Below are 13251 nucleotides of genomic sequence, written 5' to 3' on the forward strand. Positions count from 1 at the left end.
TAAGAACTTCTTGTGTAAAACTTCATTGCAAAATCTACTTGAGATATAGCACATAAACGAAATTGTTATACACCAGTTAGACATACAGGCGGACGATGACTGATAAATCAAAATTAGTACACTCTACAATTTCATCGGAATACGATAATTAGACGCATAGAGATATATTATATATCCAGAAGTATCAAAAGTATGGAAATTTCATAGGTTGATTGTACATTGTTTCATGTACCTCTCGGAATTTTTCACTCATATGGTGACACCACCACTTGCCATTGGAGAGCTGAAAATATTATATTCGACACTCAGGCCAATTGAGCAGGGAGGGAACCTACTGCGACAGGGGACCTCGGTTTTTTCAGTCTCATCCGAAGGATCGGTCTCCACCTCCCACAGAGGGATTAGAACCCGCGACGTAAGGATCAACTCAGGGCTCTAAGTAAGCTGTTTCACTGTGTTGCTCCCGACACAGTAAAATTTTTCTCCGACACAGTAAACGATTCAAATTTTATGCGTGCGACACAGTAAAAAATTTTCCCGACACAGTGAAATTTGTGATAATTAGAAAATCCAAACATATAAGTTCTCTTAATAACTGAAACTTTAATCAAATATTTCTTTCAATTCTAAAAAGGTAGAATACTTAATTACTACGGCTTCACCTTGTATAATCAATTATTTCTTAGACCCTTGCTGGACTTTACGCATGAAGGAACAAAGACAAATAATTTGTTTTCACATTTCCATGTAACTGTTAAGTGGAGTTGCTTTTAAATGGATTGTATTATTTTTTAGGAAAAAAATAAATATGTCTTTTCTATAGATCCTCAGCATAAGAATTCTGTTAGCAATGTAAGTCATTTCATAACATAACAACGAACCTTGAAATCTTGAACATGTTCAAGGAAGTATTGAAATGTATTTTACTATTCTGAAGTTAATCAAGGCAAATTTACTTTTAAAAATGTTAACTGAAGTAGTTCGACTGTATCGACTAGAATTTTTTCTGCTTTTTCAGAACATGTGATTTTAATTTTTCTCAATATGCACGACCATACCATTTATGTGGCGAATAAGGGACCTTTTTAAAAAAAAAAAAGTCTGTGCATGTATTCTTTTGTAATTATAATGAATTGTATTATTAGGTTGCAAATTTGATCGTGAAATTACCGCAAAATTTTAGTGCTTTGCGTAAACTCTGCAACACGTAAAACCCTGCATCTCCTTGTTCAGCGACTCTAGAGCACACACTTTAAACATTGCACCAAGGGCGACATATTAAAAGTAGGAAATTTGTTTTTATATTAACAGAAAATGGAGGTAGAGAAAAATCTATTGTTCTGTTGACTTAAATCAAAACCGGCTTGAATACTTCTTATTATTACTTTCATTACTTTGTGATTTTTTATTCTCTTTTCCTTAGGGGGTTGAAGTTCTATTTACTATAAAAACAATAATAAGGCCTTGTCTTTCATAGTTATTTTGTTTAAATATTATCTAAAACAATTCTTCTGTCAAGGATGATAAGGATTAAAATTTCAAAATATAAATGTTTGAACATCCCATATACTACTAATACCCATTTCTGCAAGAACCTTTCTGAAATAAAGTTATAAAATATATGGTGTTTTTCAATTTCTAGAGTGAAAAATGATGGAGAGGCCAGATGATTTGTATAAAGAAAAAATTCAATCTCTGTGGGGGGTAATCAAGAAAGAGGTTCGACTTTCTGATATCGCCGACTCCATGGTGGAAAATGGAATTCTCTCTTTGGAAAACTTAGAAGAATTGAAGATCGCACATCTCACAGAGAGAGCGAACAGAAAAGTTCCTCCTTATTCTAACTAATCAGAATGATCAAAAACACTACCAAACTTTCATTGACGCGATTCGAAACACCGGACGTCAAGACTTGGCGTCAAGACTTCTAAATAAAGGTGATGTTTTTTTGAAAATTTTATTTCATTTACCCTAAAATAGTCTGTTAAAAAATCTTTTTCAAACTATCCCGTAGAAGACAAAACTGAAGTCGGTTCACACAGTTGAATTCTTCGTGAATAATTTTACATGGTCCCCCATTTTATATTTCATAATGTAAGGAGAATAAGTTTCAGCGTCCATATAACACAAAATTATACTTGTATCATCTTGGGTTTTTTTTCACAGACATCAACTACTCTCATCGTTTTCCAGTCAGCCAACAGATGTACAATGAGGTAAATGCAATAACATTTTTGAATTGATTTAAAGAATATATCTTTATTAATTTACGTTTGCAAAAGAAGCATACAAATTACCACAAATAAAGCTTTCTTTGCTGTAATTGTTTTCCATTTTGAATAATTTTGCATTTATCATTTGAATATAAATTTTATAAACAGTTCTTAAATCTTTATTGAAATGGTGTTTATGATGTTATTTATAGAGAGCTGGTGCCTATGATGGGGGTGCAGAGTCAGGGTATATAGGCTCGAACACCTCAACGAGAGAGACCGAAGTTCAACAATTAACGCCTCGATTCGATCCGAGGTTTCAACCAATAGGATTGGCACATTGCAAAAGGGATTCCTCCCTTTTAGATATCCAAAATAAAATAAAGTATGTCCTTACAGAACAAAAGTCCACAGGGAGAAAACTAGAAGTTCTTACAGAAAGCAATGAAACTATAGAAAATCAGATAGCAGATATGTTTGAATATATGAAAACAAGGTTTGAAGCTTTTGAATCATACCACAAAGATATAAAGATGGAAAATGAAGTTCTGAGAAAGCAGAATAATGATCTACTTTAAGAATGCAGTAAGAAAGAAGAGGAAATAGACATTCTTAAGGCTCAGATACACATGCCAATATCAGATTTAGATGAATCATACAAAGAGAAATATGAAACTTTGCGGGCCACACAAATTGAACTCAAAAAAACTATTGAGGAAAAGGGAAAGCGAATAAAAAGCCAGAACGTGGAAATCGTCAATTTTCGTAAAATATTTGCTGATGTGTTTTCTATTCCCCACTCCGAAGATATCGGCAACATCAGGAAATATGTTGAATGCTTTAATGGTGGTATACAAAGTCTGAAACATGAGAACGAGTCCTTAATGTACACGATAGAAATGTTAAGGAAAAATAGCTGGACAACGAGGAATCGTCAGTTGGAAGAAGATGGGCTAATGAATGAAGAAGACATACCAGGAGATGAAAATCAAATACCAATCAGAGAAAATCAGTTTTTTGAAGAAGAAACAACCAGTGCACAGAAAGTTAAAAAGGTTAAATTTAGAAATAGACGAAGAGCTCAGAAAGGAGCAAGGAAAGAGGAACTGTCCAAAAAATGAAAGAAAAGCAAATTTACATAACAGAAAATCGATATTTTTATTTTCTAATATTTGTAATATGATGGAAGAGTGAGAAATCAGCAAAATTTCTTAGATTTAAAATCACTCTGGTTATTTTGAATTTAATATTAAAAGAATGCTGCAGTTCCTCATTAAGTTGGTCTTAATTATAAGTGACGGAGTTCTCCAACAAACTGTTGGAAAATCAATGGGCACTAATTGTGGTCTTTTATATTAAGCTGACCTTTTTTGTGTTCTTCTGCAGTATAGTTTATTCTAAAACGTCCTCATGAGGAGAGAAATACACTTGTGAAAGCCTTCAATTCGACATTTATATATACATGTCTTTCTATAATTTATCAATTAAAAATTGCTATTTTCATCGATATACTCGATATACACGTATCGGAGTAAAGAAGAAGGTATGGTTTCCATACAAACTTTGCCCTGTTATTTTCTTAAAAAAGAACTGGTGTAAAAGTTGAAAACTCATACTTTTGAAATAATTGAAATTCAATGCAGAAAAATCATACCAGTCATTTTTCTCACATGTGTTTTTAAATGCTAATTATGACGTCATTAACATGTGCATTTTCCCGTATTTTCTTAAAAAGTTGCAGAAGACACCAATTTTCAACGGAATTGTCTTTCAGATAACATTGTCCACAGGCATCGCCCACAAAGATCTTGAGATATGTGATTTGTTATTGAATTTTGCACAAAATATCAAAAAATTAACATGGGCGACGGATGTGGACACTGTTTTTTAAAAGGAAAATCACCCTTGAAATGTGCCATTTTGAGGCTTTTTCTGTTGAAAATAGAGAAATGCTTCACATTTATGACGTCATTTTTGCAGAACGGTAAACCTTCATGCCATATTCTTTCTTGATTTATCAGATTCATTTATTTAACTTGTATTGTAGCCAGTTTCAAAACTTTTTGATGTCATTACATTTTTAGGGCGCAATAAAGCTAAAACCATACCTTCTTCTTTGTCTGCACCGTCTCTTTCAAATTCAGATGTTTTACTGAATACAAACGATAAGTACCAATTAACAACTACCGGTACATGTAATTTAATGACAAAAACAATGGCTTTTCCATCGTCAACTTACCTTATTTATGTAGTAATATCCCATTATATTACCTGTTGTTTTTTTTTGGTGATTGTTTCTTCCTACTTCTTTGTCACTCAAGTGTTTGCTCTGATTACAGTCAATTTTTAAAGCAAGACATGCTACTCACAGATAAATTGATATAAAAGAAATTTCAAAAAAACTTTTTTAAAGTCAGCTTTTTGTAAATTCTATGATCATTACAAAAACACCGTAAGTGAATACAACTTATTATTGGGTATTTTTGGCTGATTTGATTCAATGTATATGTAAGTCCTTCATTTTATACTGGATTTGACTATTCCGTTAATCCTTTATCAATTCAAAGGGCTCACAGAGGAGATAAAGCGGTCAACAGGGGATTCTTAGTCTACCTATGCACCTCATCCCTCCTCTGGAAATTCCAGTGGTCGGTGTTTTATTCCCTCTGCACTTTTTTGTGTTGTTTATGGATTTGTTTAAGATCGATCACTTTTCGTTATCTTCATCATTTACATTGACGAGAATGTGCTTCAATAATACTTTAAGACTCTTGGTTTGTATTCTTGTTTCTAATATGATTTCTATTTTGTGAGTGTTTTTAAATATGTTAATGTCCACTTCTAAATAATGAAATTATACAATAAAAACGTTTATTTTATTTTTTTTAAATATTGCTTTATGTATAAACATAGCTGGATTAAAAACCAGGCACTGTCTATATAAGTCCTCTTCATTTAATAACCGTATAAGATCTAAGAATCGATTTTGGAAATATTGACAATGAGTAAAATTCATTTTACTATTACTTATATAGCAGATTTTCAATTTGGCATGATTATATAAGCAACTTATTTTATCTATAATTTGATCACACTAATTTTCCAAATCTTTTATTTCTTAATCTTCAAATTATATCCTGGTAGTGCCAGGGAAACTGACTAATGAATGCAATTATTCAAACAGAATCATTTTTAAAATTTCCATTCATTTTTTTTTATTTTGCGTTTTTCTACATCAAGTGTAGAAGAGCAGAAATGGAGGACTACTTATCCATTTATTATGCTTGTCAGAAATTTTAAGAAATTTTTTTAACAGTATGTTTTTTTTCTTGATCTTTTTTCCAGTCAATTCTTTTAATGGGGATGTCCACTCCCTTTTTCCCATGCGCATTCATACATTTGAAATTGTTTGAACGGGTCTATGATATAGTTTCGACTAGAGGCTTAAATTAATACATATTTAAACATTGTACGTAAGTCAACTAAGCTGTTGAGATAGGCGTCGAGTCAAATTGCATGTCAAGCCACAATCAAAGTGTTCAATAAATATTATTATACCTCTACTGTAATTATTATATTCCCCAAACGAAGTTGGGGAACATATTGTTTTTACTATGTTTCTTCTTATTATTTTTTTTCTTCTTCCTGGGAAAATTTTGTCTACGAATGATCTTATAAACTACACATCCGACTTAGGTGAAACCTTTTAAGGGTCAGTAGGGATGTTTTGTAGAGTTGCCGAACGAAGGTCATTTTGCGCGCACGTGCTTGCAAGAGCGAGCACATGCAACACGTGAAATGACCAATATAATGTATATTGCCGTAACTTTTCTAATTTTTGATGAAATGTTTTGAAACTCATAATGTAAGGATATATTAGAATAAAAGGATATATTAGAATAAACAGACAAAATGACATGGTCATTATAGCAAAATATCATGCGCATGCACGTGCGGGTTGCTCTGATTGGCTGAAACTAAAGCCTCAATATCTTTCTTGTTTTACGTCATAATCATTTGAAATTTTGAACTAAGTCACACATTATGAAGATCTACAACATGATATATAAGAATTTATATGAAAACATGTACATGCACGTGTGCTGGCAAGAGCGCGCACGTGCAACATGTGAAATTCCCAATATAATGGATGAGGCCGTAACTTTTCTATTTCTTGATGGAATTTTTTGAAACTCACAATACATGGATATGTTAGTTGTATAGACAAAATGACATGGTCAAAATAGCAAGATCTTACGCGCATGCACGTGCGCTTCACTCTGATTGGCTTAAACTAAAGTCTTAATATCTATCTTGTTTTACGTCATAATCCTTTGAAATTTTGAACATAGTCATACGTTACGAAGATCTGCATCATGATATATAAGACTTATTATGAAAGCACGTAAATTCATGTGTGCTGCAATCTGATTGGCTGATAATTTAAATGCCTATAACTCTGTTGTTTCTCAACAAAATAGGATGAAATTTAGAATATGAATAGGTATAATAGATTTCTACATGATACTACTATCAAAATTGAATGCAAGGACGTGATTGCATGCCCTAGCGCACGCGCAATGCGTAAAATGAACACTATTTTTGAAAAACGGTAAAATTTATATTTTTATGATTTGTTGATTCTTGGAATATAAAGATGTGTTAATGGTTTAGACAGCATGCCATCATCACCTTCCATGTACATGCACGTGCGTTTCCTTGCAATACATCAAATGATAAATAGTTAATATCACTGTAGCTTTTTAAATTCTTTAAAGAAATCGTGCGATACTGAGCATATGCTAAAAAAAGTTCTAAATATTCGAACGGGAGTTGGGGGCGTTTGGGAAACATCTGTAACGGTTCCCGTTACAATTAGAACTCTTTCTATATAAAATCAATACTATAAAACTATTTCCCCGAAAAGAGACTAGTTCTCTCATCTGAGGACTACTACCTAGAAAATCAGAGCTACTCCCTGGGACTACTCATGCATGAATATTATGAAGTAATTTTAACCAATCAAAGTGTTCAGTGGGCGGAGCTTTTAAGGAATCGCGAGTCTGTGACGTTATGTTATTAGCAATGTAACTATGACGTCCAAACATTTCGACGTGCGATGTCAAAAATATATGAAGACAACAATTATGAAATGTCAGTGAAAATACTTTTTGAAAATAAATTTAATTGTTTCAGGACACGATGTTTTACTTATCATAAAATCTGTTAAATCGCATGCATTTGTTATCATGCCTCGATAGTTGTTTTTTTTAAATGTCGGAATATCTGGTAAAAAATTAAATCGCCTTTGATTGTTTCCGCCTGGGGAAATAGTTTCCTCCCTCGGAGAACCATAAATTTGCTATTTCCCTCGTACCCATTCCATAACTGTATATTGGACATTTCATGTCTCCTAACTATTGCTTTAAGTTTTTAAATGTATAATTGTTATTCACTGTTGAAGTATTATTACGTATATTTCAGTGTAATCAATACAATTTGAAAACACTTGGCTATGTACATGTAGTAATGTATTTGAAGTACTCGTATATAACCATGCATGCACTTCACAATATGTAATGATTAATTCATGTTTTCATTCTTACTTGCACGTATTGTTTATATTGATTTTTTTTCATATTACATTTTAACTAAATATATAAAGTCATCAAGATACATATGTACTGAAGCATTTATCAAAAGAAAGTAGAAATTTAAAATGATAGTACTATTTAAATGTAATTGGGCGACTCCCCAGTGTGTTGCATTTCCCATAACAACTTCGCTCTACGAACGAACTACTGCCTGCAGATAAAATGTCTTATCGGTAAATATCAATTTTTATAAAGTGAAGACAAAATTTAATTGTTGTATTTAAAAGATAAACATTTGCTTTTGCTGTTTTAACTGTCAGAATCCCTACACAAGCCGTAAATTGTGCAAATCATGCATGTTTTAACCACTCGATCACAAGAAATATGAAATTTTTCGAATAGTTTCGAAGTGTTTTGAGAAATGTAGACGTATATGATAGCCGTACAAATGACAAGAACAAAGCTTAACTATTGTTACCTGAAGTCCATTATTTATGCACTGAATTGACGAAGGGTTTTCCCTTTATTTCCCGATCATGACATGGAGCACACGGCAAATCTAACCGGTCTGCAGGGAATGCTCACTCAGCTATGGTACCTGATCCCACCTCACCTACGATGCTTAGGAGGTCCGTGTTTATTCTGCTCCTATTTTGTATTGATTTCTGGACCTTTGATCTTGAATGCTGTTCGTTATCTCCATATGTTTCAATGAAAGCAGGGGTATAATAGAAAAGTGCTTATTATCATCTGTTTTAAGAAAAAAAGAATTTATTTCATGAACATTTCTTAAAAGGTACTGTTAAAAAATTCCCTCAACAAAACCTTGAAATATATATAAAAAAAATTGATTCTCTTACTAGGGATTTTATAAAGCATTTCTGTTTAAACCCTTGTTGTTTTTAGCTCACCTGAGCCAAAGGCTCAAGTGAGCTTTTCTGATCAAAATTTGTCCGTTGTCTGTCGTCGTTGTCGTTGTTGTTGTCGTTGTTGTCGTCGTAAACTTTTCACATTTTCATCTTCTTCTCAAGAACCACTGGGCCAATTTCAACAGAACTTAGCACAAAGTATCCTTGGGTGAAGGGGATTCAAGTTTGTTCATATGAAGGGCCACGCCCTTTTCCAAGGGGAGATAATCATGAATTTGTTAAAAATGAATGGCATTTTTAAAAAAATCTTCTTCTTCAGAACCCCTGGGCCATGAAAGATGAAACTCATGTGGAAGCAACCTCAGGTAGTGTAGATTCAAGTTTGTTCAAATCATGATCCCCGAGGAAAGGGTTGGGCCAAAATGGCCGACCCAAGTTTTACATAGGAATATATAGGAAAAATCTTTAAAAATCTTCTTCTCCAGAACCACTGGGCCAGGAAAGATGAAACTCATGTGGAATCATCCTCAGGTAGAGCAGATTTAAATTTGTTCAAATCATGACCCCCGGGGCAAAGGTGGGGCCCAAATTGCCGACCCAAGTTTTACTTAGGAATATATAGGAAGAATCTTTAAAAATCTTCTTCTCCAGAACCACTGGGCCAGGAAAGATGAAACTCAGGTGGAATCATCCTCAGGTAGTGTAGATTCAAGTTTGCTCAAATCATGACCCCTGGGGCAAGAGTAGGGCCAAAATGGCCGACCCTTGTTTTACATAGGAATATATAGGAAAAATCTTTAAAAATCTTCTTCTCCAGAACCACTAGGACAGGAAAGATGAAACTCAGGTGGAATCATCCTCAGGTAGTGTAGATTCTAGTTTGCTTAAAACATGACCCCTGGGGCAAGGGTGGGGCCAAAATGGCCGACCCAAGTTTTACATAGGAATATATAGGAAAAATCTTTAAAAATCTTCTTCTCCAGAACCACTGGGCCAGGAAAGATAAAACTCATGTGGAATCATCCTCAGGTAGTGCAGATTCAAGTTTGTTCAAATCATGACCCCCAGGGCTAGGGTGGGGCCAAAATGGCCGACCCAAGTTTTACGTAAGGATATATAGGGAAACCTTTTAAAATCTTCTTTTCAAGTACTTCAAAGCTATGATTAGTGATATTTATATGGAATCATCCTCAGGTAGTGTAGATTCTAGTTTGTTCAAATGATGAATGCCTGATGTGCTCAGGTGAGCGCTGTGGCCCCTGGGTCTCTTGTTATTATTTAAATCTTCTTATTTTCCTTCACAATTTATTTATAAAAAGACGATTGTATTTCTTTTAGAACGACGGTTATTTTTTTAGACATGTTTTTTTTTTGTTTTATATAAACAAAAATGACAGTAATTTTCATATGTATGATATCATTTTGTTTTGGAATTATGAATTTCTTATTGCATATGTTATTTTAAGTAATTTTGTGGATTACACACAATCTATCGTGTGTGAGACTGATACATCGTACATATTATATTGCAAATTGTGCTTTATAAGCAATCTAAATATTTTTATAATATTTTTCAATAATTTAATTTTGTTTGTATTCTAGTCTCTCATTGGTTGATTTCCAAAAAAAAAACCGCAAAATATTTCTCAATAACCTGGTTTGGTATGGGGACACACCCCTTGAAAAACCAGCTGAATTATCGGTATCCATAAAATCCCCTCATTTCCAGTCCTTGGGATTAATGGAAAATTCCAGATTTATTAAATGTACCTTTAATCTCAAAGAGTATCTTGATCTTACCTCGTGTAAACAAACATCAAGCTGCTACATCTGTGTTTCATTTATTATCTCCCCTTGTTTAAAATCACTTCCATTACATGTACTAGGGATGAATTATTGAGCGGCAAATTTGAACTCATAAAAATCAGCACAATTTTACACCCACAAATTTTAGTATTTAATTTGGTTTATATGGAGTTTCTTGCATTGGGTCCAACATATGTATGTTTTAGATTTTCGGAGGATTTCGAAGTCGAGTTGAAAAGAAATAACAGGAAAATAAATGATGATGGACATAAAGTCAGGATATACATTATTTTTGAAAAATAAAGTTATGAAATGATTGCTAACTGTTTGTAAATTTCTCTTATTCCTTTATAAATTTGTCGAGTTGAAGTGTCTTTTTTGTCTAATTTTGCCCCGCAAGCCATTCTATAATCATTAATTTTGTATTTTTCTTAGCATGCATACAAGTTTCCTTTGGAAAATCATAAGAGTTAAAGAAACTTTATGCATGAGTGAGCGGAGTGTTAATGAACCTTAAGGCAGTACTGTCAATGATACTTCACTCAAAATGATATCCTAACCAAATGATATAACAAAATGAAAGTGTTCTCTTCTGCTTGTTATCATGCAAACACAGCAAACTACCAACTTTCTCAGATAATAAAATATACAGAGACAATTTTATATTAGTCAAGTTATAATTCTTTTAACTATATTAACTAGTGTAATTTTTGTGCCTGATATAAGTCAAGGCAACATTAATGAATTTAATTGCGTATTTGCTTTTTTCTCATAGTTGTATTGAATCCTATCACCTAGTTGTACTGGAATAAAGACACAAAATCTTAGCATGTAAGAAGTAGAACTTCTCATTTAAAACATGTTCTAAATATTTCGTTCTCTTTAATCAGAATCTCATTGTTCTCAGAAAAACAGAAGTAGCTGATAATGACATCTAATAGCACAGCTTTATTTCGTGAGCACGATTTTTTTTTCATGAGCTTTATGTCGTGGCCTATTAACGAGTCCTGCATGCACTACTTATATCCTCAAATTCTACTTTTTATGAGTTTTAAAGCAGATGATTTATAACCATTAGACATATAAAAAAAATGCTAACGATAGTATTGTTCTCCCACCTACCTCCAAATCAATTTTAAAAAGTTAAAGAGGCTGGGGGTGGCAGCCATTTTTAGAATATTTCAATCTCCTTTAAAAGGAGAGCTCCATATAAAGATATACAAAAATGATCAAATTTTAAAGCTACAATGTATGATTGTTTTCTTTGCCAAATGATAGTTGACATCTAAAGATACGTTTCTAAAAAGATAAGTTAAATCTGGTGGATAATTTGGGATTAATTTGTTGACCCACCGGCCCTTTTAAATATTTGATGATTTTTTTTAATTCTTATAGATAATTATATGGATTTTCATAAAACGTTACTTGTTTGGGAAAACAAAGAAAGATAACTCTAAAATTTTGGTAAAACGTGTTTTTCTCTATAGAAATTAACAGAAAACGTAAAATATTTTTTAAAGCACCCCCCCCCCCCCCGTGTCACAAAATTTCTTTTTACTTATTTTATTTACAGGTAATATGGTATGTTATTTCACAAATTCATACCAAAGCTTTTGTGTGACACGGGGGGGGGGGCATATGTTTAATGACAAAAAGGATAAGAATGCTTATTTTATACCAATTTCAAAGCGATTTACAACTGAAACATTGTATCTTATTGCTATATTTATATTTTATTTATTAGCCTAAAACATAAAAAAATAAAGAACATTTAATTATATCCAAGACTAATTCAAAATATGGTGATGCTTGAAATTCAATTTCAACATAAAATATCGTCTTCCCCCTTTTTTCAAGAGCTGGAATTATAAGTAATTTACTGTTTAGCACTGGCATTAAGCAATTCATCAATTACAATTGAACTGTTTTTTGTGTTGAATAAAGATTTTATTGCAAAAGTGCTATTTAAATTGAATTAAATGGTTCCAAAATGTAGGCGGGAATTAAGGGTTAACGTGTTTATTTCTTTCTAGTGTCTATCTTGTCATGAAAATCTGAGCAAATATTCGACTTAATATTACATTGTTTTTGTTGACAAGGTCATTATACAAATTGATAGAATATGAGAAATGTCTTTAAACAGGACAGTGAAAATTCTTGTTTCATGAGCTTCTTTGTTAGTAGTTTGCCTGGTGCAATACTCTTCCGTTGATTGCTAGTTTATAGGCTAAAATTGTCCACCATATTTTAGCAATTCAAATTGAAAGAAAAGATTGACAAAGCCCCAGTTTGTAAACACAAGATAAGGTATTTAGTTGCGAGAAGGGGAATAGTTTTAATTTTCTATTATAATCATGTGAAATGTTCACAGCTATTTTTGAGTCTAACAATTGATTATTCGGTTGGACTGATCTTGGGATTGAAAATCAGCACATTGATATATACATTAACTGCTTTTACATATGTAATCGAAAAAAAGTTACATAAATTACTACATGAATACAGAGAGTAAGGTAAGCCTTCTGTCGGAATATTTTGTCATAAAATGGTCATAATGTGAATATGTGTATAATGTATTTTGTCTATCATAAATACTAAGTAAAGGAACAAAACTCTTAGTCAAAATCAACATGATTGATTCATCATTTTAAAAAATGCCCGATTTTTATACCTATTAACTGGTCATATTACATGAAACATAGCATTCTTACTTTGGTTTCGGTCAAATATTAGAAATATTGATTGTCATCATGTTTTATGGGGAAATTT

General features: G+C 32.6%; 1 long non-coding RNA gene across 1 annotated transcript; it reads left to right on the forward strand.

The window, feature by feature from the left end:
- The first annotated feature begins 1675 nt into the window (after window positions 1-1675).
- Window positions 1676-3016, forward strand: LOC134242300 (uncharacterized). Its single transcript, XR_009986818.1, has 3 exons — window positions 1676-1937; window positions 2167-2216; window positions 2426-3016. It is a non-coding gene; the product is annotated as an uncharacterized LOC134242300 (long non-coding RNA).
- The last annotated feature ends 10235 nt before the right edge of the window (window positions 3017-13251 follow it).

Source organism: Saccostrea cucullata, unplaced genomic scaffold (assembly GCF_032062105.1).
Source record: "Saccostrea cucullata isolate Sc308-1 unplaced genomic scaffold, CSIRO_AGI_Scuc_v1 ctg3336, whole genome shotgun sequence".
NCBI lineage: Eukaryota > Metazoa > Mollusca > Bivalvia > Ostreida > Ostreidae > Saccostrea > Saccostrea cuccullata.